General features: G+C 49.1%; 1 long non-coding RNA gene across 1 annotated transcript in view; it reads left to right on the forward strand.

Annotated features, from left to right (window-relative positions):
• Positions 1-4502, forward strand: part of LOC149125281 (uncharacterized) — a 31340-nt gene extending 26838 nt beyond the window's left edge. The window contains exons 3-4 of the long non-coding RNA XR_016236922.1: positions 2487-2688; positions 4203-4502. This is a non-coding gene — a long non-coding RNA (uncharacterized LOC149125281). The remainder of the gene's footprint in view (positions 1-2486; positions 2689-4202) is intronic.
• The last annotated feature ends 2953 nt before the right edge of the window (positions 4503-7455 follow it).

Below are 7455 nucleotides of genomic sequence, written 5' to 3' on the forward strand. Positions count from 1 at the left end.
GGTGGAGTTCCCTGACAGTAAAACACAATCCTCTGTCAACAAAGGAGTTTACTGAATGTTATCTCCTGGGATCTAAAGGCTTTGCATATCCAACATGTTCCCTGTTGTCAACTGAGAACTGGGTTCGGTTCCTTTTCAAGGAAAAAAAAAATATACCCCTGTGACTCATTTTGCTTTCACCCCATAAGCTCTTGAGACCATCCAGGAAGGTCAGAGAATAATCCCTAGATGGTCTTCTCCGAAGGCTTGGGTCATCCTGTACATCAAAGGCTTTAACTTCAGCAGCCCGGGGAGTGCAGAGCTGAAATGTGCCCAGGCACCCACGCCTTCTGGGCCAGGGAGTTGCTCGTGTCATCGGGCTGGCCACGGGTTGATTCATTTCATTGTTTATGATGTGTGCAGGCAAATGTGTCAAATCATAGAACGGGGAAGGACTGTACTCTTGCTGAGAGTGTCTACTGTATGAACCTTTAGGTTGGTCAGTAACTGTTTTCAATGTTTTAGACAAAGCCAGCTGGTTCATTGTGCAATTGCACACTTTACCTCTCTGGAGCAACTTGTTGGATGGGTTCACAAAATACCACTAGGAATAGCCTATGGAGCCTAATAAACATGGACACTTAGAGATGTCAAAGAAGCAATCTGGTAGAGTAAGATATCTAAGATATCTTTGAGTTTCAAGGAACAAACTTGAGATCGGTGAATCTTTGGTTCACATAATTCCGATTGTTTTATTTCTCAAAAATCCTAGAGATACTTCTCAACGCAGACTACTCTTGTGCCCATTCCCAGAGATTCTGTAGCATTCTGCATGAAGCTGTGAAGCCAGGAGCCAGGCCCACCACCACTTTACTGCCTGTGGGAAGGCTCTCCTGAGCTTCATCACCTGTGGAACGGGACAGTGGTGCCTATCGCACGGTGTTGTTGAGAGGAGTAGGCGTTACCACTTGCAAAGCAAACTTAGGCTGGCAGTTTTCTGTCTAGCACCACAGTGCGTCGGGTGACTGAGGGGCAGACCATGCTTAGCCTACACATTGATGAACACTGTGGCCTGGCCCCAGGCTGACTGCTGGCCCTGTTCAGGCTAGGCACAAACCGGTTCATCTCCCTGTGCCGTCAGTTTACTGCCAGTACACTAAACCTGAGAACTCTTAACAAGCTCGCAGATCCAGCCCGTGAGAAATGCACTCCCCGCTCTTCCCCCAGGAGCCTGGCGCGCTCCACTCCGGGTGAGAAAGCCAGGCGCGCTAAGTGCGTGGCAAGACGAAAACAGTGAGCGCCGGAGAAACCATGCTGGAGCCTGCCCTCAGCCCTGTGCTGCTTGCCACGCTGGCCTCCTTCCTCTCGTCTTTCTAGAATATTTGCTGCCTCAGGAACTCCACTTCCTGTTCCCTTCATCTGATGCCATCTTCCCTTGGGTAGTGACCGATTTCCTCTCATAATTTAAGTCTCTGCCCAGATGTCAACTGTGTCCTTCAAGGAGCCCAACCCCGGGCTCTGGGGAAAGCAGCCTTCCCGCCCTGGCCCTGCCATCTCATTTTTCTCTCAGCACAATCTGAAGGTGTAGGCCTACTTGCTTACTGTCTGCTACACTGGAATGAAATCCGAGAGGGCAAAGAATCTGTCTCATCGTGGTATCCTGAGCAGTAGAAGAGTGATGACTCGGCGGCTCTTAGTAAATATTTGTTGCAAGAATGAATGAACCAGGGCTGAATAAATATTAACACTTAATAATAAAGAGGTTTGGGGAACCAAGATAAAAACTAGCATTAGAACACACTGAAGGGAAAGATTTCTCTCTGGTCATTGAAGGGCAGGGAAGACTTGGGTACATGAGGAAAGGGGAAAGGCCAGGATGCAAGCCTTGTGACATATCAGGGGGGCTGCTGCCTGGGACGCTGGGTCCTAACTCTGCTTCTGATCAAAGCTCCTGCTGATGGACCTGGGAGACCGAGGAAGAGCTCGTCTCTGCTGGTTTATCAAGGACCAGATCTGGCTGGTTATATAGGCATTTGGGGAGTGAGCCAGCTGATGGAAGATCTTTGTCTCTCCCCCTCTCTCTCTTTGTCACTCTGCCTTTCAAATAAATGGGGGAAAAATCTCAAAAGTAGTTGATGAAGAAGGAGGAGGAGGAGGTGGTTTAGCAGCTAGGGAAATGGCACAAAGAAAGCCCAGAAGTGGCCACAAATGTGTGTGATAGAAAGAAGAAACTGCTCTGACAGAGGCAGGGAGCAAATGGCAGATGCAACAAGAACGGAGTTTGAACGGGTAGATACGGGTCAGATCAGAGCAGATGTTCCGTGTGTCACATCGAGAGCTACTGGGTGGGGATGTGACTTCGTCCAGGGGGCGGTAAGGTGTCCACAGCGTACATGGTGTCTTGCAGCCGCTGGAGCTGGGAACAGAGGAGTGTTGCGCCAGCAGGTACGAGACTCAGGCGGGCCCTGGCAGAGGATAAAGGGCTGCCCACCTGGATTTCCCCACAGCCTGAGGAGAGATCCCAGGAAGAGGCGTGGCTCTGGGGCTTTCGGCAGAAATGAGAATGGGCCCGGCCAGGAGAAGCTCAGCATCAGGGAGTGGTTGTTGCCGGAGAATCCGTGAGCGCTGGTTCTTGGAGGAGTGCCTGAGAATGCGAAGCTTCCTGAAAACACATCGGAGATATTTTGGGGGGAAATGTCAGGATCTCACGTGAGTTTGCAGTGAATCACTCCCTGCTTTTGCCATCGTTGTTGTAGAAACATCATGGCTGTCACGGTGGAATGTTTGTTTTGATTCGAAGTAGTGCTTCGTAGTCTTGGTCTAAAGATACACACGTGGCCTTTTGAGAAATCATTGACTCCAGATGTTGCTGCGTAAGTCAGGGTTGTCGAATTGATGCACTGTGAGAAAAAACTGGAGTTGACCTGGATAAGTGCAGCAAAACCCCAAAGGACCCACTCATTTGTCCTATTAAGATCGAGCAGCTAATTGGATGGTGGAAGCTGTGTGGAGGGCAAATGTCCAAGGTTTACTTTGTTCACTGTTATAGCTCCTGACTTCCACCTCCCTTCAAAGATGAGCAAGGCGTGGCCCTGTGTGGCACTGAGTGACATTTTAGAGGCTGCCTCAGCGTTCACTTTACTCCCAAGCCTGCAGCAGGCCCATGTGTTTACTTCCCTCCGCTGTGCCTCCTGCTGTGTCGGACACCACAGTGTGGCCTTGGAGGTGGGAACTCTGCCCTATCCTCCCAGGTCTGGTGTCAGCGCCCCGGTTCTCCATGCACTAGGAGGAAGGATTACACGTAGTGGGTGTTACATCGCCGGGTACCTGTCTCCCTACCAGGGGCTTTGCAGGTTCTTCTCAGTGACTGCTCACGTGTGAAGGAGATAACACCACCCTGTGTCAGCTGTGAACAAAGTAAACCTTGGAGGACATTTGCCCTCCACACTCTGGTTAGTTCACACAAGGGGGGCGTTGACCCTTGGAGCTCCCATTTCTGGGCTTCAAAACTTTGCAGTAAGAGTAGTTCTGCCTACCCAACATACAGGTGGGCCCTTTTGCAGTTAAATTGCTATGTAACTCATAACTGGCTACATCCCACTAATTTCAGGCAAAAATGGATTTTTTTTTTCTAAAAAAAAAAAAAAAAAAAAGAGCCTAGGATAATGAATGACTATGCCCAGAAACAAAGAAAAATTATTCCTTCACCTTTCAGATAGAGTTCATGTATTCTTTATCCCTGCACCCCCAGTGCCCTGCTCTTGGGCAAATTCATGTGCCACACAAGCAACAGAAGAACCTGGCCTGCCTCCCCAAGGCCTAACCACAGTGCGGCCAGATGCTAACAAGCAGTGTTAAAATAAGCATGATCCACATTGTGTTCTGGCCTTCTTTTCTAAGTTCTGGCTGCTTTCGTTTTGCTTTGTTTTAAATGGGAATCTATTGGGGGGAGAATTCCTGGATGTTTCCACAAGCAGATGGCAATGTTCTCTTACTCTCCTGTTTTAGGAAGGAGACAGAGGAGGGCACAATGGAAAAAGGAATGATGGAAACAGAATTAGATAAAGCAAATCTGGCCAAGCAGTAGCCCTCCAATTCCAATGACTTCTGAAAAGGAGAGTCTTCGCAAGAATTATTTAATATTATTGTTATACCATTATTACAATCAAGAAGTAGCTATGAAAGATTCTACCTTCATTCATTTTTTTTTTTTTTTTTTTAAGATTTATTTCAGGAGCCGGCGCTGTGGCATAGCAGGTAAAGCTGCCGCCTGCAGTGCTAGCATCCCATGTGAGTGCCAGTTCGAGTCCCGGCTGTTCCACTTTTGATCCAGCTCTCTGCTATGCCCTGGGAAAGCAGTGGAAGATGGCCCAAGACCTTGGGCCCCTGCACCTACATGGGAGACCTGGAAGAAGCTCCTGGCTGCTGGCTTCAGATCAGCATGGCTCCGATCTCTGCGGCCATCTAGGGAGTGAACCAGTGGATGGAAGACCTCTCTCTCTCTCTCTCTCTCTCTCTCTCTTCCTGCCTCTGGCTCTGCCTCTGCCTCTCTGTAACTCTGATAAATAAATAAATATTTTTTAAAAATTATTTTATTTATTTAAAAATGTTATAGAGAGAAGAAAAGAGAGAGAGAGGTCCTTCGTCTGCTGGTTCAATTCCCCAAATGGCCACAATGGGTAGGGCCGGACCAAGCCAAATCCAGGAGCCAGGAGCTTCTTCCAGGTCTCCCAGGTGGGTGCAGGGGCCCATGCACTAGGCCACAGCTGAGAGCTGGATGGGAAGTGGAGCAGCGGGGACTCAAACCGGCACCCATAGGGGATGCTAGCACTGCAGGCCAGGGCTTTAACCTGCTGTGCCACAGCTCTGGCCCCCGTTAACTCTTTCAACAAATGTCTGGTCAGTGCTTGGCATGTCATACATTGGGGGATTGTGGCCTTTTTTTTTTTTTTTTCTTTTAATAGAGATAAAAATAAAAGAGTCCATGCTAACAACTAGTTCATGATCAAGACAATCCAAACAAAGATCACACACATTTTGCTAGCCCAGCAGTACTCCCAGAATGCCCGGAAAGCCGTGGAGGGCAGTCTGAAAGAGTCCCAAGGTCAGAGGACACTGGAGCTGCATAGGATTTAGGTGCAGATAGGAGAACAAGGTGGGAGTCCTCTTGGGAAGATGGTATACATAGTTTCTATTTTTTCACTATTTTCAAGGTGCATCAGGCATGGATGGCAGGGCCTGGGGCGAGATTTGGTGGTCTCCTTTTTCTCTTCAGCACAGCCCCAACCCCATCTTGCTAAGCTATACCTCGTACTGCAGCCAGTGTTTTAGGCGGGCCTGGCCCGACAAAGCAGAGCACTTAGATCACACGGCTGGAGTCCCTTCTGTGCGAGGAGTGCCGTGCTTCAAGGCAGAAGTAGCAGTGCAACAGGGGAGCACCTGAGAACTACTGAAATCTGGCTGAGATTGAGAGAAGATCTGGAACGCATGGAGAAGGCAGCAGGGGCAGATCAGGAAAGGCTGTAGCAGCAGGGATGGCTCAAGTAATTGGGTCCCTGCCACCATATGGGAGATGGATTGAATTCCCAGCTCCCATCATTGGCCCTGGCCCTGCCCCAGCCATTGTAGGCACTTGAGGACTGAATCACTGGGTGAGAGCTCTCTGTGTGTCTTTCTCTCAAATACATTTAAAAATATATATGTTGGGGCTGGGCGCTGTGGCTCACTTGGTTAATCCTCCATCTGTGGCGCCGGCATCCCATATGGGCACCGGGTTCTAGTCCCAGCTGCTCCTCCTCCAGTCCAGCTCTCTGCTGTGGCCCGGGAAGGCAGTGGAGGATGGCCCAAGTGCTTGGGCCCCTGCACTTGCATGGGAATCCGGGAGGAGGCACCTGGCTCCTGGCTTCGGATTGGCACAGCTCCGGCCGTGGTGGCCATTTGGGGGGTAAACCAATGGAAGAAAGACCTTTCTAAAGAAAAAAAAAATATATGTCATGAAACCATTTTTGAAAGATCATTTGGGAAGTAATGTGCACGTACCTGTGAGGGAGGGGTCAGAACTGGAGAAAGGGAAGGTGGGGGAGAACCCAGGTAGGCTATGACATAGGGCCTGAGTCATGGAGCACTGAGGAGAGTGGAGAGGAGGAGGTTGGCTCTCACTGGATGTGAAGAATCACGGAGAAGGAGGCCTTGGACAACCCTCAGGCTCCTGGTTTGAGTTCTCTGATAGATGCTGATGTGGGGAGGACAAAGACAGTCGATGTGTCCAGTTGACAATAGGACAGCCAAGTCGGGCTCAGGAACAAGCTCTAGGCTGGAGATAAGAATCTGCACGTGAACGGTCACTGAAGCTTTATCTTCTAGGTCAGTGACTTTCATCTAGTATTTCTATATCCCATGGTCAAACAGATTCCATATCATAGTCCTGTGTACACAGGCACATGCAACTCACTCAACACTATTTACCATGGCTAAGTATGATGGACTCCAGTGTTCTGTTTTACTGTGTTTTTTTGAAGATTCCAGTCGGAAGCGTTGACTCAGTTTTAGCCTATTGGTCACTGATGGGTAACAACCTATCGTTTAAAACTCACTGCCCTAGATGTAAGCTTCTTGTGACAGACTGCGTCTCACACAGTTTAAGATTCTCTACAGCATCCATCTGAATGGCTGGAACATAATGAGTTTTGTGGAAGGAAAGGAGGAAGGAAGGCACTCTCTTGAGCTATTTTTAGACATAGTTTCTGTTTTTCACGGCGCACACTGCCTGGAGTGGGATTTGGTGGTTTCCTTTTTCTCTTTAGCTTAGCCCAACACGGGCTCCCTGAACCACGCCTAGCACTCCAGCTACAGTTGTTTGAGCTGGCCTGGCCTGGCCAAGCAACACACTTACATCACAAGGCTGGAGCGCCTTCTGCACAAAGAATATTCAGCTCTGAACCACCTGAGCCCACCCGAGCTGCCTGGACAAGAGGAAGATGGCGGCAGCAGCCAACACAGACACTCGCTAAGAAGGGGAAGTAGAAGCTGTGAGCAGCCAGAGGCTTCAAGCAAACTGCAGACAAGAGGAAGAGAGCACAAGAAGGAGAAATAAACTGGTGGGAGCAGGAGCGGCTCAAGAAGCTGCAGAGAGTAGCTGAGAAACCATGGCAACAGCACTACAAAGAGGCCTGTTGGCCAGCTTCCTTTCACAGGGGCCAGCTAGGACTCAGCCATGCTGTGCTGAGTCGTGGGCTACTGTCCATTCCCCTGTCACATCCCAGGCTCTGGGAGGACCAGGTTCTCATAGAGTCTTATTTTTTTTTCACAAAGCCTATTCATTGCAAATGATATTTCTCTCTTCCTTCTTCATGTATTTTTTGTAAAAAAAAAAAAAAAAAACCTTACCTATTTGTTTACTCGAAACACACACACACACACACACATAAATAGAAAGCACCCATCCACTTCTCAGATGCCCACAACAGCTGAGGTAGA

Source organism: Oryctolagus cuniculus, chromosome 7, assembly GCF_051225735.1.
Source record: "Oryctolagus cuniculus isolate XC-2025 breed Fujian yellow rabbit chromosome 7, ASM5122573v1, whole genome shotgun sequence".
Taxonomy (NCBI): Eukaryota; Metazoa; Chordata; class Mammalia; order Lagomorpha; family Leporidae; genus Oryctolagus; species Oryctolagus cuniculus.